At 35.7% G+C, this 25,443-nt stretch overlaps 1 protein-coding gene across 3 annotated transcripts in view; it reads left to right on the top strand.

Moving 5' to 3' along the window:
• The window catches only part of BNC2 (basonuclin 2), a 314,550-nt gene that overhangs the window by 37,116 nt on the left and 251,991 nt on the right, over window positions 1-25,443 (top strand). The gene's annotated exons all lie outside the window — the stretch shown is intronic.

Below are 25,443 nucleotides of genomic sequence, written 5' to 3'. Positions count from 1 at the left end.
CCGACTCACGCACACTTGCCGGTTCGCCTGCCCGCGCGCACTTACACTCGGGCGCAGGCTTGGCTTCTCCCCAGAGCTGTTCCTCGATCCGGGCCGCGCTGGAGGCGGCTCGGCGTGCTGGCTCTGTCCGGAAGCCGACGTGTTAGTGCGAGGCCCGCAGTACTGATAATTAATCACCAAGTGCCGGCGGCTCGTACCATGCGCTCGATGATAACGCGCCCTGCGCACCGGGCTCCCCTTGCACAATTGCTTGGCTCCGCAGCTCTAAGGGCAGCAAGGACGAGAGGAAGCGAAGGGGAAACATCCCAGAAACTTTCATCTTGGACTGTGCTCAAGCAAGGGAGGGAAGTTCCCAGGTGCCTCCCTCTAAACACGTCTTGCTTTCCAGAAACCTACACTAAATCCACACAAAGCGAGAGTTAGTTTGATATTATCATCCACACAACATGAAAGCAAGTATCAGTGGCAGATGTATTTGGTTTTCGAGCAGTTAGCAGTTGTTAGGAAATTGATATTGCTTCACAAATTTTAAAAAATATTGCAACTGCTTCTTTTTAAAACCTGTTTTCTTTGTAAGAGTTCATGAAAATAAAATACTTAATCTAGTTAATTAGATTAAATTTTTTTTTTATAATGAAGGAAAGAAGACAACTTGCCAAGCTATAATGACTCCCAAATTTAGAAATACGTCTATAAAAGATAATGCATACAGCTGGGGTTTTAGAACATTTAGCTAGCCAATAGTTTTACCATACAGTTCTAGATAGGATAAATGGATTTGAATAAGGTGTATTTTGATATATCCTGTAGAGGGACCCTGATTACTGCTGATACGGTAAGCTGGGATTTAAATGAAATCAACATAAACCCAATAAGCAAATCTTTATGTGCAATTTCCCATTCTTGCAAGTTAAAGTGCATTTCCTCACAGAGATGCTTATTGTCATTGCAGAGTGCTTGGAGAAGTGTGTTTCTGCTTGTCCCTGCTTGGGTGGCTCTTTCTTGTGGTTGGAACATAGAATGTGTTTTCACTGAGCTTAGAGCCAAATAACTTGTCCTGTACTTTAAAAATCAGACGTCACCCTCAGGATTTTCCTTGAGTTAGTGGAGGTTTTGTGTGTGCGTGCGTGTGTGTGTGTGTGTGTGTGTGTGTGTGTGTGTGTTGGAATGGAAGAAGGGTTTAAGTTTCCCTCTAGCCTCTAGCTAGAAAAGAGTTAATAAAACTAGATAGAGATAATGATCAATTGATAAATGGCTATTGAACCACATAGATGGTGTTAGATTGCTTCTTTGGCACTAGCCCATTTCCAAGTAGGTTTGAATCAAAGGAGGCTTTAAGTCTTGGAAAACATTTTAGCTAAAAAATAAAAATAAATTTATATAAATGATGGATCAAAATTAGGAAAATAATTTGAAAGTGCTCAGACTAAGTAATTTGCACAGTTATGCTATTAAGATGTCTGTGATCCAGCTGTTTGATTCTGTGAGTGTACAAGGGCTTATTTTGTGTGTTCTTATATTTGTACTAGTGCACGTCCATGTCTGTTAAGAGAATAGAAATACAGGGCAGTGATATATGCATAATGGATGCTACATGCTATTAATTACACTATTTATAAACCAATAGTACAATAAAGAGAGGAAAACACAATTTTAAAATGTTGTGATTTAACTGTATTTTATGTTTTCTTTATTTTTTGGTTCTTAAGTAATTGGCTTCTCTTTCCACCCTTTTTTCTGTTATGGTAGCTAAATGTTTACTTCCTGTGCATTTTTGGAAAGCATGTATGTAAAAAAGGGTATGAGTATTTGCATGTTTTAAAAATCTGCTTCACAGTGAAATTTTAGTTTATGTAAATATTGTGTAAACTAAGTATGAACTGTTTGCAAATAGAAAAATATATATGCTGTACATGTTTAATATGTTTAGTATCCTCACCTATAATTTAACAGCCATGCTGATTCAGCATAGCTCTGTGTGTGTGCACGCGCATGTGTGTGTGACATTTCTTGAAATCACATCTCTTGAAGGCAGGAGTTTCAAGGAATGTTAATTTTAATAAACACATTACTGGCTTTTGTCTTACTACAGGTAAAAGTTTGTCCAATTTAATCATGCCCACAAAATTCTATATATCTAATTTCTAACACAGGAAAAAAGAGGTTTTTCAAGATTAAGCTTATTTTAATTTCTAAGTAAAAATTTATGTAGCTCATGAAGTGAATAACATTTGTTGGACAGATTTTTTTTTTTATTAGGAAGTTTTCTTGAGTAGTATAAAAGCTGTAATACTTAGCTGATCATTTCTTTAAGTATTAGAAAAGACTGGCTAGTAGGGTCAATATAAAATGTTACATAACTGAGTTTACAAAGATTTCACCACCATTATTTAACTATATAAAAACTTGGAGTGGGAATTATCTCAGATATACTGTAATTTATTGATTTAGGCTTGTGCCTTCTGTAGGTAACCTAGGTAGTAGGTATCTAAAAGTCCTTTTTGTCTTTCATGTCAGCTGAGCAAAGTTGAATCTATTTACATGTAAGTCTTTCATTCTGTCTAATACTAATAAAAAGACATCAGGGTCCAAGCCAATTCAGTTTTGGTGAGATTAAGTATGTCCCCCTAAATTATCTGGCAGAAGTTCTAGACATGGAAATTTCACTGCATTATCCTGTCTCTATACATTTTTTTCTCTCATTCAAATATTGTTTTCTCAAAAGGGATGATTTCTTTCTATACACAGAAGAATAGTTGATAACCTTAAAGAATACAACTCTTGACTTTTGTAAAGGGAGTTCTTTGCATCACTTTGATCAGTGACAGGTTGAGAATGACTCTTTGCTCATCTTCTCTGCTAATCTGGTTGAGTCCAGAACCTCATTTTAGCCTCAAGATTTACTGTTAAAAGCAGAATATAAGGCCTACTTTTGGAAAGGTGTGTATTTTTTTTCAGACAGGTCTTAAAAGGTGTTTTTTCTTTGTAAATGTTTTGGACATTTGAGAAAATAACAAATAAAATTCTTGTAGCTACTTCAAGGGATGGAATATTCTAATATATTTAAAAATCTTTCAGAAGTGAAACCATAACAGAGCAATGCCTGTAGCTCACATTGTCACACAATACTGGGGTCATTTACCTTTTTATTATTGCTGAGGTATATTTAACCTGTTTCAAATAAAATGTAGATCCCTTAATAAGACTTTTTTTCAGTCACAAGTGAAATACTAAGTTAGAATTATAAAATGACTCTGTGCGTCATTATGTAGTAATTTAGGATTCACCCAATGATGTAACAAAATTAACAACATAATTCCATTGTGAAACTGTGTCTTATTAAAGAACAACTGTCTGACATTCTCTTACAGTTGCTTTATTTAACTTCATGAAAATATTATTAGTAGTGACATTTTTCTATTGTGCATTAGATTCTCTCATTAGCATGATGTGTTAGTTATCACTAGAGAAATAATTTCTTGGTAAGGGGCAAATCAAGAAAGCTAAAAATTAAATCAACGATTTACATTAATACCAGAGTGTCTGCTCACTAGAGATATGGCAGAGTAAAGAAAACTTTCTTACAAATATAATATATTTATCATTTCTCTGAAATGTGCTAGATTTTATAAGAAATACATAATAACATTGCTGGAATTCATTTAAAAGCATGTTTGATCTGAGTTTTACTTGAAGTAGTCTTTTAGTTCTTCCTATTCATATAGGTAGACACAGTCTGAGTTTGTTGGATCTTTATTATAAAATGAAAATGAAGGTTTTGTCTGACTTCCTACCCCCCCAAATTTATTTGAATATTTATTCACTAGCAATTTAAAAGGCACATACACAATTTTTTCTTATAAATCGGATGCATAATTGTATATCGTGGTTTGGTTCTTCTTAATGGATCTTACAACACATTTTTATTCTAAACCCTCTTCTACTCAAGTAGACTTTCTTTTAACTTAGGATGTATATTCTTATTTAATCAGAGCTCTTAGTAAAGCAGTTGATAGTTAATGGTCTTTGAAAATGACTTTCATCCCCAGGCCAGTCATCATCCATTCCTATATCTCTTTCTGTACTTTTCTCTCCTCCCTCTTTACTTTCCCCCTTACAGTTGGTGTGTTTTGGTAATCATGTCTTATTAAAAAAGGATTAAATTGACCAAACTTATGGTCTTGATGCTAAAATAAATATTTACAATAGGCTTGTAATTTTAGCCTGTTGAATTACTAGGCTGCTGCTTCCAATTTAGATCCTCTCCAGCTTGAGAGATAGTATGTTTTATTTTGAAGTTTTGACTATAGACATATATTCAAATATAATTCTTATTATAATTCTTATTGTCCACACTGATAAAATAGGAATATTTGGATAATTGTTAAAGTACAAATTATAGCCTGGAGACAGGTGGCCTATCTGTTGGCCTACACTGTATGAATGCATTTATAAATGCGCAGACTTCACTTAACAGATGATATGTAATTTGTAATGAAAAGGGTAAGTAGTAAGTCATGTATATGGTATTCCATGTACATTTTAATGCAAATAAAGCATGCACGAATCTCAGATGCATAGATGGCTTATGTTAAAAACTTAAACCAAAAATTCATGTTTATTTTCAACAGGATACCTTAAATGAATTTGAACATATTAGGTAAATAATTTTGAAATTATTAAATTTTCTAATATCTCTCATCTGAAAATACGTACAGTGTGTTTATATGATTTGTAAAACCTTTTGCTTAAGGTGAATTAAGTAACCACAGTTGAAAAATAAATCCCTAAAACTGCAGATATCTTATCTTTAACTGTAGGTTTGTTTTTTTTTTGCAACATAAAATGGTTGTATTTGAATACACAAATTCTGTACAACCAAAAATAAAATGGCAAAATGAATTAAATGGGAAGAAAACATGGTATTTCTTGTGCAATGTAGGCATTTTTAGAATTATATTTTTAAATATATCTTAGCATTCACTGATGAATGTAATTATTCATGCATAGTTTTATGGAAATCTGATTAATGTAGTGACAGGACATATTTGGGCTACCACAGCAGCATGTCCTCCCACTCCTGTGTCAGGGTTAAGAGCTGTGGCAAATCCTCCCTAACTAATTAGATGCTGAGTAAGGCATCTTTGAGAAGTTGGGGCAAAAGTGAATGGGTCACAGCCAAGGCAGGATTGCAAGGACTGTAGTGATAGTGAAGGCATTCAAGTTTGCCAGGTCATTGTGACACAGGGAGCTGATTCCAAAGGAACAGTCCGTTACAGATAGTAAGCTGGTGTCACACACTTCAATGGAAAACACAAATTCTAGTACTTCTTTCTCCCTACCTTGTATGTATTTACACACACTCACTCAAGAAAGTTACATTGAGCATCTTATCAACTGGCAAAGCTATTGAGAGGATATTCCTTATAAACATGAATAGATAGTGACTCTGTACAGAGGTATTTTCTGAATTTTGGATTCTAGATTAGAATGTATATCAAAAGGAATGAGGAGAGGAAATGGGAATTTGTTTTTAGCTTGTGTCCATAATTTGGACCCAGTGTTTGGATTAATCTAGGAATTAACTCCTTTTTCTCCCCAACATAGTACTGTCAGAGAACTTTGTGGCGGTAGGGAAAACAGTGAATCTTGGGATGACTTTTGCAGCAAAATAAATTTTCTCTGGGACTCCCTGCTTGTTATTGTCAAAAGAACATGGAATATAATGGTTCCAAGATTTCCTTTCACGTGGGATTTGGAGCCAGGTTTGTTTTGCGAGTAGAACGGATTTCTTTACCACGAGAAAAATCCTCACATACCTTTCGTGGATGTTTGTGCTGCTAAATGACCAACTTCTCTATGTCTTGGTCAGGAGATTGTTTGGGGTGGGGGTGAGGGGGTGGATCATGGATCATAAGAAATGATCTCACCCCTGCCTACCCAGGCTTATGTCAGAAAAGCACCTGGCTTCCACATTTTGCTTGCTGAACCTCACCTATGGAAGGACTAGGGGGGCGGGGGACAGAGGAGTCAAAGACCCTTTTAGGTAACTTTGACATCTATTTTTCAGCTTCAGAGAAATGAAGGAAAAGAGGTGTAATTGAAGAATAAAAGCCTTTATGTCCTGACATAAGAGAACATTTTGTAATAGAGGAGTGGGTTTTTTCCCCCACAAGATAAAGTAGTAAACATGCAGGAAAAACAAGTTGAAAAAAATATTCTTAACAATTCAGCCTCCAAGAAGTTTTAAAAGGTGCAGATGACATCCCAGAAATTATGCCCGAGGCTGTGACATCCGGTGCACGCATATCTCCTCACCAAGCCTGGCTTGGACTGCCTGTTCCCTCCCAGGTTTAAAAGAAAGTTTGAGAATAGGAAAAATAAAAATATGGATTCTTTTTTAATTTTTACATTCCCTGTAGGAGGTCTAGCAAATTTCCTTGTGTCTTGTGTACATTCAAACCCTAAGGTGAAAAATTGATATGACTGGATTTCATGAGGACAGTGTGCAGTGTCATTTTGTTCAAACGCTCTGTGTAGCATTTCATGCCACAAAGAGCAGAGATCAGGAGAAGAGAGGAAGTGCTGGCTGTGTCTTTATTTCATTCATAGAGCCTTCCTTAATGGATATGTCTGTGGAAAAACAACACATTACTCAAACTGGTTAGCTTAGAAATCAAATTCTCAGCTTATTAATCATCATTCCAATTAAAAAAAGAATTGATCCTTTAACAACAAAATAATATCCGTTTGTTTTCTTTAATTAAGCCCATCAGTTTTTCATTTCTCTCTCTTAAGAAAATGAAAATAAACTTGTACAGTAGGAAGTTACTCATTGAAGCAATTGATTCTCTTGCGCATATCTGACATCTTATTTATTCAATATTTTTTGGACTGTAATATTATTTTGCTGCTGTCTTTAGGGTGTGTGTGTCCTGGAGGAGGTGTTGATTTAAGTCTCATTTCTATTTGGTAGCAGAAATTTACTTAATAAGATACATGGTTAATCTGTTCTTATTTCCTTTCCCATAGCTCTATATTCTTTCTCACTTTGTTCTCTTTTCGCCTCATTTCTCTTATTCTGAATTCCTCCTTACTTTCACTGGCCCTTTTTGCCCCAATATAAAGGAATTGAAATGCATCTGAAATGCAGCAGTAATCCAGTAAGGCACCCTTTTGCCAGTGCATCACTCGGGCAAAGATAGGGGAAAGAGGTGCCACCTGCAGAAGTGGTTCTCTGTGTGTAAGTGCTGACAGGAGGACATCCCGAGTTTTGCTCTGTAAGGGTTCCTTAAGTAGGGGAGTGATAAAAACGCGTAACCAGGGGCCCAGGCTTATCATTCGAAGGCGCTGAAAGGCAGCTCATTTGATCCTTAGCCTGTCTAAGAAAGTACGTAGCTGAAGGGGGTTTTTCTTTTTTTTTTACTTTTTTTTTTTTTTTTTAAGAATTCTTGTGTTTGTTATTTTGTACAGTTAGACTTACATCTACATAAAAAAGCATTTCTTTTGAAGGAGAAAAATAAAGACCTGTGTAGTAGGTTGAAGGTATGGCTTTTTGAGACAAACCACAGTAATAAGAGTTAACCTAAAACATTTAAGAAAGAAATTGAAATGATGGCAGGGCTAATATTAATGGGTGACATTATGTAATTGAAATTTAAAATATGCAGTATACATTACTTGCAGAGGATTCAGTACTGTTTTATAGATAATACATTTAAACTCATTGGCTCAGAAGTCAGAGAGATTGCTAAAATTGACAAAGATTAAAACATACCATTCTATATGGGAAATGCACAGCTTCTAGTATTGTACCCGCTGTGCTTTTGTGTGACTCTCATGAATTTTTCAACTTTTTATGGTGGCTTTTAGTGGTTATTTGTTACCTAGACAGTTCTTTTGGACTGGGCATTTGGTACTTACAGTACCTGAATTAGGGATCTCAGAAGAAAAATTGCAAGATATAATATCTTACATGCAAAAATAATTTCAGCTTTGGTAACTACAATAAGACTATTAAGCAAGAAGGATTTCATTGATTTAAATCATTAGGACACTATTTGGGGTACCTAATCAGGCATAGGAAAAGAAAGCTGTCCACTACTGTATTCATCACCAATGCCAGAGGCAGAGGACATGATGGGGATGCCACTTGGAAAATGTGGGAGAATAATTATACACCGAGCATATCCATGAGAGCACCCTTGAGTGAGATGCCTGCAAACATTCTCTTTGTTGACCTCCTGTCAGAACCTAACTCAGACTCAGCCAGGTTATCTGCTGCTTTATCTAATATTTGCTTTTCTTCCATTTTTTCTCTTTTTAGGTGTAAATATTGGAGTATCAAAAAGAACTAAAACCAAAATCTTGCTCTTGTTTAGGTGGAAAGGCTTACTTTCTTGCTATGGAAAATATTAAAAATCCCACATGGCAATCTAATAGTACATTTATCTATGATGCATAGACACGCGAAAAGTGTATGTCTGCTCTGTAGGTTGATGAGGATGAAGTAATTTATTTCTAGATTTGTTGAAGATTTCATGATCGACTCATTGAGTGGAATGCATGGCTCATCCTAAAGAGGCATTTTATCCTAAGAATCTCATGTTGCCCTATACTTTATAGCCATTTTTCTTCTTGAGCACAGCTTTTGGGAAAGCTCAGTGTCATTCACTGGGAAATAGTACTATTGTTTGCTGCTTATTTTGTAATTTATCATTTTCAACCAGTGAGAAAGTTCAGTTCTCTTCAAATAAGTTAGAAGTAAGTTAGGATAAAGAAACTATTATGGCACTCTCTTACTCAGATTCCAAATGTCTCATCATTTCCCTTCCCAGCCATTTTCTTTGTTAAATTGGACAACTTTGTAAAGTAATAATGGGACTGATAAATCTTAAAATATATTTTAAGTCTTGTTATCCATTAAATAGAGTTCATGATAGAAGAGTTCTTCCAGTTTTACTTTATTTTTGATATTTATCATAAAATAAGTAAGAAGGGATAGGAGGAATGAGAAGTCCAACATCTGGGAGAGCTTGTTTCAGTAGCCAGCCTGGAAGCCAGAACCCTGGCTTGATACAGGTGAGATGTGTTGTGGGAATAAAGACCTTATGCATTTAATGAACCCCGCCTGCCTGTCAGCTTGGTTTTTCATGCACCATTGTTGTTCCAATAAAAAAAAGAGAGTGTTCACAGCCTGTGGTGAGATTACAGTAATGAAAATGAAGTGTTAATCTGTTGATAGCAAGCACATCCCATATCCTGTATCCCAGGCCACATTCGTGCATGCATAATATATTCCAGGTTTTCTCATGACCAGAGAAGCTTGGAAGTTCATTATATTAAAAACACCCTTTTGGTAAAAGTGAGAAGTTGGTTATTTTAACTTGTGTAAATAGTTATTTTTAATAATTTCTTAATACACCAACTGTTTCCTTCCTTTTGAGAAGTCTGATAACCCCCTGCTGCTTTATGTGCTGGCATTCCCATACTTTTGGTCTGTCTTTTGGTCAAATACGGAATGCTTAAATGAGCCTCAACATAATTCCACTTTGAGATATCAGTATCCTCTTCTAGAAATCAGTGATGAATGAAAAGGGGGGAGATAAGCAATAATAATACCTCTCTCCCCATTTAAGACATGTTAAATTGTATTAAACATTTATTATCTCATGCTTTACTTTTCATCTTAAAATAACAATAAAGTGAAAGCAAAAACAAAACCAGGATCCTTCTGGAACTGCTTTCCACATTTGGAGTCAGGAGACATGATGTGAACCTGAAGAGACCAGCCTAAAGTTTTGCTCATCATGGGTGGGGATTGACCATGATTGATTGTTCATAAAATTCCCTTTAAGATCTTACAGTAGATAAATCTACTTGAGTGTGGTGAAGTAATTTTTTTATAGAATTCATTTTTAAATTTTGTTTTTCCTGCCACTAAGTTTAGTCATAGATTATAGCAAATTGTGAAGAATTAATAGGGTTTAGAATCTGACTGTGAAGTAATTTTGTCATAGAAATTACTTTCTTAAGATGAAAATTGAAGAAAATGCCTCTCTCTCAGGAAGAAAACATTTAATTGAAAAGCAAGCATTCAAGCACATGGTCCAATGGTGAAACATAATCCCAAAATGCTATACTATAATTGATGTAAAATTATTTAATAAACTGAAATATGACTGAGTAGTCATAGCCTACTTAGTACAATTTGTGTGATACATTAGCATTTTTGTACCATAGCAATATATCAGGGATAGCCTTTTGTTAATATAGCTGGATGAAATGAAAAGGTACTTTTCCTTCTGCTATATAGGGTACTTTTAATTGTGTGTAAAATCCACTAATAGGTAGAAATGGTGTGGGTGTTGTGATTGATTGGAGATAATCAAACGTGAAAAGATTTTCTCCTTGCACTTGTTTTCAGTTAAGAAAAAAAAACAAAAAAACACATAGGAAAAATCACATGGTAACTTTGTCGTAGACATCTGCTTTTAGGTAATACCATTTTAAAAGAAATATGCCGTGCCCTTTGGGGTCACTTGAATGCACGATAATGTCAATAAGTATAAAAGTCGGATTGTGCCCTACCTCTGGAGCCATTAAAGATGAGTATTTGCTGTGATACTATCCATGCATATTAAATGTTGACTTTTAAAATGTATCATGAAGACATACCATATTTTCATATTAGGGTCCATTTTCACTTACGTACACGATAGCTCTGGAAAGGATGTATAGAAGTGTTAACACATGAGGGGACAAAATGCATGTAGTGCTGAGTAATATCTTGAAATGAGCAGCTTGTCTGCGCTGTGGAGAAATGGTAGATTTAAAACCAGCATAAAAGTTTGTTGGACCATTGTATAAGACTAGGTCATCAGTTCTGGATTAAAAAGAAAATTACCAAAATAATTTTCCTTTATATTTTGAAATAAAATCTGCTACCCATTGTCTTATATTGTGTAAACCAATGAAATTATATAAAGTCTCTGTTTCTAGAATAGCCTTCTTTTTATCGTTCATAAAAATGTGCAAATTTTCTTTGGAATGGTAAGCTATATTCAGGAGTTGCCTAAAAAGGCCATGTGGAAGTCTTGTGTGAGTTAAATGAGTAGAGTGAGCACAATGGAGACTGTGGTGGACCAGAAAGCTCATGTGTCAACCACAGTGAGGTAGCCACTCCTCAGTTTTAGCCAATTGTTGCCAGGTGGGAATGCAGGCTTAGGATTGCCAGACTTTCTTCTTTCTCTTTTTAAAGGAGCAGCCAGAAGTGCAGATTTTTATGTGAAATCTCCTGATTTTGAAATCCTGGCAACCTTTTCGAATATTTTTAGAACTGTGTGGTCCAAGCCAAACTCATCTGTAGGCTATATTCAGCCCACTGTCTGCCAGAGAGAAAACTCTTGTTTTAGATAATATTTTAATGGATGAAGATAATAGTTCCTTTGCATGTGATCATTTATCTTGAGAATTCCCCGCTGGGATGAATCGAATTCTTGCATCATTTTTTTTTTCAGAATTAAAAAAATGTTTAGTAAATATATTTCTGGTACTGGTAGTTTTGATGTGTAGCTTTTCTCCTTATGACTCATGTATAAAGAAAAATCAAAAGAGTGAGGAAAATAAAAAAAAAAATAGTCAAATGGTTTCAATAAAAGGAGAAACTTAAGAATTTTATAATTATAGGGAAAGAAAAAGAGATGATTTCTAAATTCTGAAAACAATTCCAAAAATTGTGTCAGTAATTGATGTAGACAAAAGCTGAATTCAACTATAAAAAACTTTTCATCTCACCTTTAAGCAGTGGATTCTTGGCCCTGAATCTTTGTGGGATTGCTGTAATTTACCAGGCAATTGATTGTAATGTCACGAGGAGGAGATGGACCACAAGGGGAAAAACATTCCCATACTAATTTGTGTAAAGCCAATTTTTTATACCTGCTTTGAGAAAAGCATCATTTATATTGTATAAGATGAGGTTTTAATGTCTGTCTATATTTTTTGAAAGAACTCTTGCAAAGAAATAATCTATTCATAATCGAAATTCTCCAGGCAAGTCAGATATGAACATTTTCAGCAGAAAAGGTAATTAATTTGTTTGAATTTTAAATTGAAGGTCATCCTGTTATTGATTTTTGTGGTAACAGGAAACAAGAACATCTTGTTAAAATGATCTGCAAATGGGGCCTAGGTGTGCCTAGGTCTTGTAGAACACTTACTGGACAGGGTCAGACACCAATCAGAATGAAACCATGGGTGATGTAAACATAACAAGCTCTTGGTTTGCTTCAAAAACTACAGAGAAGAACTGAACTGGAGAAAAGACCAGAGAGTAAGTTTGTTTTATAGTAAGTCAGGTATTTCAAATCAAGTTGAGTGATGCAGCTTGTAATGAAGCCTCTGTAAAGGTGTCCCAATGATGTTGGTTTTCTGTGTTCAAGAAGTTCCCCGCCAACACAGCTGTGACTTGCCACTTTCAGAAACCTTTCAACTGGGAATTAGATAAAATATCTTTAAAAACAAAGGGAGGGAAGATGACTGAAATAAAGGGCAGGTGGAGTGGTGAGGAATGGAGGATAAAATAATATAATGTTTTAGATGATATTAATTTTTATAAAATAACCTTTGTGCTTTGTGTTTGATAGTTTTACTGTTCAGTGTGCCAGCCTTTTTTAAAGCACTCGTTTTTCAGTCTGCTTTGTTTATGGTTTTTGAGAATGGTGTAATGTGAAGGTAACAGGGACTATGTGGGTGGCGAACATTATGCCTTTCTAAACCAGAATAAGTATTTTAATTAAAGCTGTGCTAACCATGTTAGAAACTTAATGTAGCTTCTTCTTATGGTTCAGAGTAAAAGTCTTAAAAAAATAATAAAGAAAAGAAAAAAAAGGCAAGCCTTCCATTCTAAATACTCCAGAGCTGTTAATGCAGTTGTTTCCAGGTTGACATACTTTTGTGTAGGCATGACAGTGGCACCAACCGTAGACATTAAGCCTTACCATTCCACTGAATGATTTCAAGTTTATTATGAGTTTCAAAGCCTCCTCATCCCAAGAGAATATCAAGTTTAAGCATGTTACTTTCCCATAGTTATAGTTAGCTTTCTTTAATCAAAAAGTACCTTCCATAGGCTGGTTTTCTATAGGTGATCCTTGAAGTTACTTGTCTGTTTAGTACCGAGTCATTTTTCTGACCCATTGTTGCTGCCCTCTGAATTCTGCAGATCTCTGCTTTTGGCAGTAGATGGAAACTACCCTAGTAAAGGCAATATGCGTCAATATCTGTTTAAAGCCCTGAGACGATGTCAACATTCTTTCTCAGCTTTATTTGTAAATCTCTTGTCATTGATCCTGTTTTACCCATTCCAATCAGTTGAGTTTTCATGGCAGTCCTTAAAAATGCAGCTGAAGGAAACTAGAACATGTAGATTTTCAGATGCTATCCTTGTATTTGGGTGTACCCCATAGAAGGTTAATGATACAGGAAAGGCTACGGGCTGCTCATCCTGATATCAGATGGTACGCTGTTTCCCTTTTTAGGGAAAGGAACTCCCCATTACCTGAATGTGAAACATTTACCCTTTTGAAGGCTTCTGGTCTTCAGTTCCCTCCTCACTTAATAAACCATCCCTGTCTATGCCTTGCATCTCAGAGATGGAGCTTGATGGACTAGTCAGCATTGCAAAGGTCATCCTAAAGCTATTGGCAGAATGTACTGCCCTTTGTTGCTCAGTGATGATAATGCTACTGGAGCAGTTAACTGGATGCATTACACTGAGTTACTTTTTCAGAATACCAAATTATCTATTCTTTTAAACACCTTATAGAATGCTCATTCACAAGCTGTCTGAAGTACATTTTCAAAAGAGATCTTAATGATACTTGTAATATTGGGGCTTTGACCACAGGAGGGATAATCTGTGCAGAGTGGTCCTCACTGTGTAGTTTTGCTTTAGTGAAACTTCTTTTAAATTATACCCATCCTTTAGAGTTTTCTTTCCTATTGTCTGAAACCTAGTGATGTTCACACAAGTTTGAAAACTCAAGGAGTTAGTTTAACAATACTTAAAATTGTGTTATTAATTGCTTTTTAAAGGAAAAAGAGAATTATAAAGCTTCGTTTCCTTTCATATTATTTCCCTCATATAAAAAATGTTCATTTTTTTTGTTTTAGTTTATAACTTTACACATACTGCAAATGTGGGTTTCATCATATTTTCATATCTTCAAATTTACTTCACAAATTACTTATTGAAATATGACTTAAATTATATCCAGAATTATAGATGAATAGTTAGTAAATGATCAACCTACTTATTTGAGGCAGGAAAATGCCACTACATTGGAAGTGGTTTTGCATTTCCATGTAATTCCAGCAAATTGTAGGTAAGCTTAAGTAAATTTTCTTTTCTGTGGCATCAGTACAGTCATACAATTTTTGTACACAGGTAGAATCATTGGTTTAGTTTTCACTGAAATAAAAATAAGTAAAGATCCAAAGTGCAAGGTGCTTGTGACTTCTGGTAATTATTTTCACTTATCTATGTGCTTGGGACTAACTACTTTCCCAAATGTGTGATCAGCCACATACTTTCCCTTCCTCAGTTTTGTTTTGCCCTGATTGGATTGGGTAAGCAAGATAGGTATTTCAAATGACTTCTTCTGTCTCAAAATAAGTGAAGAAACAGGAAAATCCCTTTAATTTACCTTTCAGTATCTTTGAATGGAGCAGATTTCATCCTGCCTTCCTTTCATGCATCCATTCACTTATTTCTTATTGAGCTGGATAGTAAGCACATCTAAAGCAGAATGTATTTACTCTCTGTACCAAATAGTGGAACCAAGTCAGTATTCAAATGATTTTTGTTGCAATTAGTTCAACCAAACAGAATAGTTTGAAATAGAATGGTGAGCATTAAGTTCAGACAGTGAACAATGTTTGACAACAATGTATAGTGGATTTGTATTGTAGGTTCTTCATGACCTGAACATTTGTTGAAAGGACTTTCTTCTTCTTTAACCTAAAGGTATATTTATCTTAGAATAATAATCATTTCATGCTGTTAATTTTTTCTAGTTGACCCATTCTCCAGACCTTAAAATTTTTTTTAAGTGGATGTAAATTCCATTTTAATTAGACCAGTGCAATCTAATACTGCAGCTTGCCAGGAATGGAAGAAACATGCTGGAAGTTAATACAGCCCAAATCAACCATAGCCAGATAATTCCCCTGATCTTTGTAACAACCCCCTTCCCCACCTCCACAATTAAATGACCCTGTTGTTCTGGAGTTTCAACAAGACATTTAAGGTTCATTTAAAAAAAAATGATCATCCTTTACAGGATTCTTTGCGATTGCATTTCTCTGTCTTTCTTCCCCTTGCCATACAGCTGTCACTGGTCTAGGAGAAAGATTGGGGGGAGGGGAGGAGGAGGAAGCCCTGTTCAAATCGTGTCACGTAGCACTAATTCATCTGCTCTCATTAGAGGGAGCGAGGGACAGCAGTGATGGCCAAGAGCTGCACTCCACACATGACACGCGAACAGTTTGGGGAATAGAAAATTGCTTTCTCAGGAAGCCCAGCCAATTAAGGACTTGACCATATTGAATGTCAAGTGTTAATTTAGGTTTTTCTTCATTTTCCCAGTAGTAATGCGGGTCCTGTGATGAGCAAATACATGTCAAGTAAAAGTTGATTGCATGAAGGACCTGGGTATTATATGTCACTGACAAGTCACAAATGTACTGAAGTCTTTTAACCCCTTAGGTGAGTATGGTGGGGGAGGGAAAGGGGATTAAGGGTATGATAATGATAAGAATAGATAGTTTATGTGGGGGTTGCTTGGATGGGACAGACAGAAATGGTAATTCTTGCAGATACCTGGGACAGGACAAATCCCTTGAAAAACATACATATATATGATTCTTTCCCATTGCAAACACACTGCCCAGTATATTTATTCTGTCTCCTGAAATTTTATGAAAAGGGGGAAGTTTTGTACTCTATGATGTTGGACTGGGAAATTCCTTATTAATTATCTCCTTTAATAGAAATAAAACATTCATTAAATAATGATATTATTTTGGACATTTTGATCCTTTGACTCAGTGTAACTGTAACAGTTTCTGGCTATTTTATTTATAATTTCAGTTTCTAATCAAATATTCATTTAAAATATTGACCCTGTGTAATAGCATGTCATAGAAAAATGCAACATAAGACTGAGTATCTATAAGGTGATGTTTAGCCAGTAGAAACTTGCAGAATGGTCCATGCTTGGTTTTCATTTCTTTTTATGCCCAATTGTAGAAAAGAGGGTCTAGCTTCAGAGAGGGAAGTAACTTGGACTTTTTTAAAAACTAAATGTTGAATGTTGCCCATCATGTATAGCATCTGATTTCCATTTATCAGCATTCATTTACATATGAATGTCCTGAAAATAAGAGAAGTCTGTTTCTCTTGCAGTTGTATAATTAGAAATAAAAATGCCCCCTTGTTTAAAGTAGTCTGTTGTGTAGGTTTAAGTAATCTTAAAGTGAACCTCAGAGCCCTTACTCCATTTTGTTTCGTTATATATAAAAACACTTTTCCCGCGTCTTTGAAGATGTGATCTTAATGAAAACACTTTGTTTAAATTAACTCTTTTATTTATTCCAAAATTATAACATATATGCCTTTGTGTGTTGACAGTGCTTACACCTTGAAAACTTAACTCTGAAAATGCCTTAATTTTGGCAGCAGAAATGATTAACAGAGCCTGTCCCCTGCCCCCTTCTCCCTCAAGGTTGGAACATACTCTATCATTATGTTACAAGCTAACCAAATTTACATTGTGGAACAATTAGGAAACAATTCCAATAATTTCATGTTTAATAAAATAGGTTTCTCTTAAGAAAGAAACAGTCCCTATCATGACTCTTCCGATTGTTGGGATGGAATATCAATTCTTTAACAGTTCTTCTCCCTGTCTCAAAACTAACCCCCCAAAATAAGTTTAACCCTCTCGCCCTTTCCTATTTTGATAAGTTATGCCTGTAGGACTCTGGTGATATTGTGAGTCCTGTTTAATTACAATCCAATTGTCAGCAGCTTCTCTGCTGCTGGGTGTGCTGAGAGACTTAAGTAAGTTTCTGTAAAGTAAATTCTGATGATGGCAGCTCGGGTTGCTGATTCAAGTTATTCCTTCTCTACTGTGTCACTTTTGACGGATGGTACCTAATGCAATCAACCACAGGCCAAGAAAGCTTTTTAGTAACTGGACCTGGGGTTCCCCCTCCTTCCTTGATCGCCCCTTCAGATTTTCACTCCTCCCTGCCCCCCGCATTGATACTTCAACCCAAATAGGAAAGCGAAGAGAACAGCCGTACTACCTAGGACAGGCTTTTCCTAAACCTCACTTTCCCAATGGTGAAGCCGAAGCTGCCTCCCTTTGTGTGTGTTTTTGATAAATTTAAGAAGTCAAATCGCTGACACAGATAGATAATCCAAGTGTATAGGGTGAAGAGTTATAAATTAACACATTATTCCCTCTTAATGTGAAATACTTGAGAATGCATTTTCTCAGTCCCCTGACATCCACCCAGTGAGGGCTCGCATTGTACTTTTCAAGTGGCATTGATTTGTTAAAGCGCTGAATTAGCATCTCCGGCCAGCTGCCTTGATCTACTGTTGTGTTGTGGGGCTCCAATTCCTTCTCTCTTCCCCTAGCCACCCCCTCCCCTTTTTTTTCCTTGAACCTTTTTTTTTTTCTTTCCTTTGCCCTTTTCCTGGCTTCTTTCCATTTTGCTCCTCCCAGTCTCATTCTTACTCTCCTTTTCTCCTGTTCCTTTCCTTCCTCTTGCTTGCTTTTCTTTCTGTCTGGTTTTCTACCCCACACCATCTCTTTCCTTTCCCTTCATTTTCCCTTTTGTCCGTACCTCTCCTTTACTTTCTCATCTCTTCTGCAATTTTGGCCTTACTCAAAGTTCAAGTCTGTTAACTGCAGAGGCCAAGGTGGTTGATTTAGCCAACTTTGTGCTCCCAATGGACTCGTGTAGAGATGAATAAATTAGCATGTGTGTATGTTTATGTGCTTTTTGTAATAGAAGTTGGTGAGAAAAAACTCACCTGTTTTGCTTTCTAGAAAATAAAGGTAAATTGCAAAGCTTTTAAACTCATGCTTCTAAATGTCATTTAGTACAGTAAAGTTTTATTTTGGTTAAAGTAAAATGGAAATCACTGATAATTATCATAGATTGTATCGTCTCACGTGTACCCACCAAAGTAAGTTAGTATTTTGGCAAACTTAGGATTTTAGAGCTTTTCATATAACAGTGAATTTATTGATATGAGTTGCTTTCTCTAGCAATTTTATATTGTTCTGATTCCATTTATTTGAGTTGGTACAATTTTGTATAAAATATTTTCATTGTGGTTTTTGTAGCATGCTGTGGTTTCCTAATGTGTGATGCATTACTGTACTGTAGCAGTGAATAATTAGGTTATAAAATTGGTTGACAATTTGTTTAGAAATAAACTAATTAGTTATCACTTCCTTTAGCAATGGATCCCAAAGTTCCGGAGGTCTAAGGAAAGGGTTCAGCATGTTGCATGTGCAGGATAACAGACATTCACTTTTTCCTTTCTCCAGATACTGGTTCAATGTAGTTTGAGCCACTCTGTTGATTAATTTGATATAAGCAGAAAAGTATTTCTTTTTTACAGAAATCATCCTCTGTAATTTTAATCTCCTGCCTTCACATGGTTCTGTCTTTAATTTTACTAGTTTTCCCACTAACAATATCAAAATTGGGATTTGAACATACACATTGGTCTGTATTTCTGTGTTCTAAATAGATTAAAGAGATTTGATTTCAGCATTTTCATTTTGCAATGGAAATAATACACGTAGGTTTTGATAACCTTTACTTCTGTGTTGGGTTAACCCCCCCCCCACAATTAAATTGTAATTCCTTTTTAAAAAAAAATTAATTGGCCTCCTGTCTAGATTTAGCATTGGTAGGCTAAGATGAAAGGATTAGAATGACTTTTTAAGGCATGATAATGTCTGTGTAAAGAAAAGAAAAAAGGCTTTTAACTAACTAGGGCTTAATACTAATTCCAGCTACTAAGGAGATAAAAATTACGCTAAAGAAGACAATTTGGTTTTATTTTATATGTGCGTGTTAAATTGCTTAGAGATCATCATTTGTATTTTAGGGTATTCTCTTAAGTGAAGTGAGATGTTCTTCATTTGTTACCGGGAGGGGACAAGGCCTTCTTCTAGGAGACTGAAGCTGAACTGCCTTCTGCAAGGCTGCAGTTCAGGTCTCCTTAAGGAGGAGGGACTTAACTTCTTTCTGCAACTGCCTGTGGCTACAATAGAGAGAAGGAATATTAGGAAAAGGTTGAAAGTGAAGTGACCCATATGAAATTAGTTAAGGATATGAATGATCAGAAAAAGAAAACAAAATAAAATAAAACTTGAAGGCATATTGTAGTAAAAGGAGAGAAGTCGAGGGGTAAGTAAGGGATGTTTGGGGGGTGGGTTATAGTATTTGGCAACTTAAGAAATGCACTACTGTTATGATCGGTTAAAAATGGCCACTTGGGCATCAAAGCCACATTTTAAAAAACGTTTAAAGTGATTTTAAGTTTTTATTAGATGTTCATGTATTTTCCTTGTTTACTAGTCTGTTAGTATGTTTCTGGGAAGCTAGAAATCTCTTCACAAATAATAAATCAAGAAATCCAGGTATTTTGATCTAGTATTGTTTCTTGTTTATTTTGTGATAATACTTTAGCCGCATGAAATGGTTAAGTGTGGTTGTTTTGGTGTTCGCCACCTTTTGAGTTGTTCTCTTGCATTCTCAGGAGAAATCAGAATTATTTCTGTTTTTGTATTTTGTAAGTCTAAATTAAATGTCACTTAAATGCAAAAGAACTGGCAGCTTTGATAAGTAGTCCCCAAAGCAAACCATTTTGTCAGTAATCATAACCTAATTATGAATGCAAATGTAAAGTTTTTTTTTTGTTTTTTGTTTTTTAAAAGACCAAAACCAGCAAACAAAGAGTGGAGGGCGGGGAATCACTATATAACTCAAGGAGAAAGCATCTATCTCTACAGTCACACATGAGACTTTGAATAGTCACAATAATAATAAGAAGAAAGGACACTTGGCAGCAGCCCAGGTGCCCATGGAGAGGGAGCAGGCAGTGGCTTGCACAGTGTGTGTGGCTGTGCACAGGTTCCAGGATGACACATGCCTCACCAGCCGGTCACAGTGCGAGGGGTCAGGGGTCATGCTCAAGAGCAGGGTGTTGCTGGATAAGGCTGAGGAAGCAGAGGTGGCCCCTCTGCGCTCGGTGTGTGGGTCTGTGTACTCCTTTCCCGTCAGAGCTGGCCCAGTGCAGCCAAAAAAGCGGTTCCTTGGCAGGGTTTAATGGCAGGATGATGTAGTCTGTTGTGACTAGTGCATTCCTTTCAGGTTAAACTAGGGAAATGGCATTGTGTTAAAATTCCAAGTCGCATGAATGTTTTATTGCCACAAGTGCATTTAGCCCTCTAGGGGAGTGTGTGTGGCTGCGAGTGGGGAGTGGGGGGGTGGTGACTTAGCGACTCAGGAACTATCTGAAGAACACTTCCCTTGGAAAATTTTACCCACCAGTATGAAGCTGATTTGCTGTGATGGTCACTTAGAAGGGTTTCGCTTTTTCCTAAACTGTGGCTGTTTAAAGTCTCGCAGTCTGGACAATTAACAGCTGAAGAAAATATGACATGACACACGCAAAGAGTTTGGGAGATAGAGAGGAGGAATGTGCCAGAAAGGAGCTGAGCTGCCTTCTTGTGTAAACTGCCCGCGTGAGGGCCCCCTCCCCGGGCCTCCGTCCCTGTCCCCCCTTCCCCAGCCGGTACTGCTGTCTTGCCGAAGGCCAGGAGTGATTTGTTAACCTTGCACCACTGACTGGGAGGCCACAGCAGCTCATGGTACTGTATGTTACCATTACTACTCCCTCATTCCTTTTCACTGGCTGGATTTCTCTCTTTCTTTCTTTCTTATTTTTTTAACCATTTCTCTGTAATAACGGTTTATGTTAGTAAGATGGATACAATTTTGGAACGCAGAAGGTCCGAGTTTAAAACAAAACAAACTTAGGTGTGGTACTTCTTTTCTTCCTTAGCATTTAGAAGAGCTAAACCTAACCATTCTAATTCAATTGCAGCCAGAGGTTTCCAGTGTGATTTAAAATCAGACATTCTGGAAATGGGGCAGTTTAAAAGATGCATGTCAGCCGACTGTGGATCTTGTATGGAGAATTTGTTGTGAAACCACATGAGCATCTTCAGGTCTTTAGACTATTTTGTTGTCTCAGATGTATCCATTTTGTTGATTGTCCCCACCCTGCCTCCACCCTTCTCCAGGAGAAACTCTGGCAGTCTCATTCACTATTTCAGTTGTTTAGGCTTTCTTAGGATGTATATAATTTGATTTTGGTTGTAATTGTACATGTTACATATAATGCTTCGGATTTTTTCATGATTGATCTGACTCAAGTTAACTTAGATTAAAATGTGGATAATGTGGATATATGGAAAACTTTCTGATTATCACATTATGCATTTATAAAATATCCAGGTTTCTGATTGTTTCCAGTGAATAGGAGAAATATGGATTATCTTGGGCTTATCTAAGAAAAGATTTCCTAATAGATTTGATTTTTAGTTTCCGAACCGCCTGTTTCTTTTCACTTTGAAATTTTAATAATTTGTTTTCATGCTCTTATGAGATGTGATTTTCCTCTCCTTACCCACATTACATACACACACTTACATTTTGTTTGTGCTTTGATAACTGCCAATTAGTTACAAGGAAAAACTTGTAAAGCTGTTAAACTAAGATAGTTTCCCATTTGATATGTTATCATTCTTATACAAACATGTTATGTAACAGAAGTTTAACTCACAGATATACTACAGAAAAGTAAACTGTGAGTATGTGTGTCCTATTTATAAAGTTTATAGATAATATGATTTGTATATTTTTATAAAAGGCTGATTTTGTCAAGATAGACTGCCTGAATTTAATCTGATCAGTGCTGTTTTGTATGATGGTTTGTTCTTTTTAAACAGATAGATTGTCACTGTTTAAGGGAAGTTTTAAACCAACAAGCAATTAACTCAGTAGCAAAATCAAGATTTATATAAATAGATCTGGTGCATCAAGTTTTAGATTAATTCACTAGATATTTATCCTTACATTCTATACTGTACCCACTTCAAGAATTATTTCTTTTATTCTAAATCTTGTTGGGTGCAGTAAAATGATGATGAGAGTTTTCTTTTGGTTATTTAAGTTTTTTTGTTGTAAAATTTAAAATGTGATTTTCATTAGACTATTAAAAGTTTATGCCAAGAAACTTTTTTTTGCCTACAGCCAGTTTTAAAATTAATTCTTTCCTAAATCCTAGAGAAATTAGTGCAAACTAAAAGGGAATCTGTCCTATATATTTAGATGATCTAAAAATACATTTGTTATCCTGATCATGTAAGAAGCAGTTTTTGATAATAAAATGTGATGATGTGGTGGTTTTCAGCTCTTTCCAGTTTGACTTATTAAAAGTCTTCACTATCCAAGAGGGAAAGAGTTGAATTACTCCAATATCATGTCTCAATTGTCTTAGGATTTTTTCCTAAAAATCAAACTTTCTTAAAAACCGTCACCACTTGCTCTTTCAGCATCTTTCTGTCCCCATTGTGCCAGGTACTACTATTTGTCACTGGAGACTTTATTGGGATAGACGTCAGAACAGATTCTAGTGACCTTGGGTAAGTCAGTTTATTTCTGACTGTTATTTTCTTCATATTTTAAATGAAGGAAAGGACACTTAGCTTGAGAGTTTGTTAGGGAGATTACAATGAGAGATAGGATTTGTGAAGCTCCCGTACATAGTGAGTGTTCTGTAAACTATAGTTCCCTTCCTTTAAGCTGCACTGTGGAGTCTAAAGGTAAACCAGAGGCAAACTTGGAAAGTTCTGTTGGGTCTTGTTTACCTTTGTATTATCAGTGCTCATCATTTGTTTGAATTGAAGCTTTGGCCTTATTACACTCATTAACACTAGATATTAGAGCTTGAGGCTTGATTTTATAAGTAAGACCCCTGCTTCTGGCTTTGTGAAAAATCAGTTGTAATTATGGAATTAAGGTCACACTAAAGCCAGTCATGTTTACACCTCTCAGTAGAATTAAACAAAATGCTTAGCAGCAATATACATATAAATATCTGGGCAATATTATATCTCTGTGTACATTCTTGCACAATGCCTTAAATGTGGTTCAAGGCTTGGGAACTGTTTATTGATCAAATAGTGTGCTTCTTATACTGTTTCTTAGCCTGGGTTTTTGATTTTATTAAAAATAATTATGTTCTGATGTATAGTTCAGTATCATTGTTGCAGATGGTCTTTGGCGTTTTTATGTTGCCTAATGTCTAGTTTCTTTTAGTCAACCCTAGTTTGAACTTGTATCTTTAGTAAAGATCTCAAATACCTGGCTTACCAATTACTTTGGCCTGTAACTAAGGGTAAAGAATTGAGAATTAATAGCTAATAATTTCATGACTACCTCTTACCCATACAGTATTCTAAGGGCGGTACCCACTTTTCCTTATTCAGTTCTTATAAAGTCATACAGAGAAGATACCCTTATTGTCATTTTAAAGGTCTAAAATATTGTATCCAACAAGCTTGACCCTAAAGTCCTTGCTTTTTCCTCTGCCGCATTCTTCATCCATCTATAACATAGGCTAGCAATTAAAAGAAAACAAAAAAGTTGCAGAACCTGCCCCCCCTTCAAATAGTAATAATAACAAAAAGTCGATATGTAGAATTGATAAAAATCAGAGCCGCTCTAGATGAAAAGAGAGCTCCAGAGTTCTGTCTTTTAGGCCTCCACAAGGAATCTGTGGAATACCTGGTTAGGGACCCAAAAAAGGGAGGTGTAGCAAAACCTCAGTTCCATCTTCCAGAAATTGAAGGTTTTGTTTGTCTTGTACCTGGAGATGGTATTATGGAAATTCACAGAAAAAGCTAATCTGTATAGTTTTAAAAGAGAATATAATTAAGAGAGAGATAATGTGGGGTAAATACCTTTGTAAAAAAATACGGTTATTGCATTGTAAAGCTTTTCACATGGTAATTTTCAGGGTACATAATTTTGTTTAATCCATAGCTATGAAATGATTTTATTGTGGGAAAAGTCTGAAAGCATCAAGCCACACTTCTAATTCTAACTGAAGTCTATAATGTGTACTGACTTTTTTTTCTGAAATTGAAAATATTAAAAAATCTTTGTGCTATATATAATGGTATGGCATTACTGTAAAAGATTTATACAAATCATGTATACAAAATGGATAGATTTAACTCTGGGAAAATAATGTCAAAACACACTAAAATTAATTGGTGGTAAAACAAACTAATTTACATGGTCATTTGCAATGTCTCTATAAGCCAGGAATTTCAAATTTACCTCCCTGCTAAATTTTTCTTGAGATTTTATATGGTGCTTTCTTAGGAATAAAATTTCTGTTTCGTGAGCATGGTAGAAAGATTCCAGAGTTTCCAGCTGGATATATTTGGATTTGAATTTATCTTTTCCGTATATGTCTTTGGAAGAGTTGTGTAACCTCTCTGAACCTCATTTATCTCATTTGTAAAATGGGGCTTGATGATACCTGTGAAGTCTGACACAGAGAGGTTGAGCTGCACTGATTTTTGTCAGCAATTTCTTCATCTGTCATTCCTGTGTAGTCACAGTTTGCAAAATCTTAAGTCATACTTAGCGTTTTTTTATCAAGGGTGGCACAGGGTTCTTAATTCATAGTATCTTGTACATACTTGTCCTTTTCAGTTACTAGTTAAAAAAAAAAAATACCTGTGCCAGTCTTGCAAAAGCTTACTTTTGCAGGAGAAAATGAGGGTGGAGAGAAATTTCTCTTTATTACTCTTCACTGAGAATCAGTCACTGAGCAGCATAATTCTAAAATCTTATGTGGCTTTTGGGTACTTTATGAACCTTTTTATGGTAACCCAGAACAAGACACTGATTCAATTAATACATTTACATCAAGGGACTGTTAACCTCTCCTCCTCCTCCTAATCCAGGGATGCTTTTGTGAGGGACTTTTTTGATCCAATGCTATGGTTACCACATAGAGTGGGGATGCTAGTTCATAGATGTGCAGGTTATTGGTAAGCCTTAAAACAGCACGAAGGAAAAAACAAAACAACAACAAAACCAAAAAAACCACTAAAACCAAAAAATACAAAACCACCTTCTTAATTTTGTGAAAAACCCAGTGCTTTATAAGATAAAGAATCTAAATGCTGCACACTAACTTTAATTTTTAATAATTTTTAACATTTTTTACAACTTTTATAAAAAGGATATTGTGCAGATCTG

This window comes from Choloepus didactylus, chromosome 10, assembly GCF_015220235.1.
Source record: "Choloepus didactylus isolate mChoDid1 chromosome 10, mChoDid1.pri, whole genome shotgun sequence".
Lineage (NCBI taxonomy): Eukaryota > Metazoa > Chordata > Mammalia > Pilosa > Megalonychidae > Choloepus > Choloepus didactylus.
The sequence above is the reverse complement of the archived record's forward strand: the minus strand, read 5'-3'. Positions and strand labels throughout refer to the sequence as shown.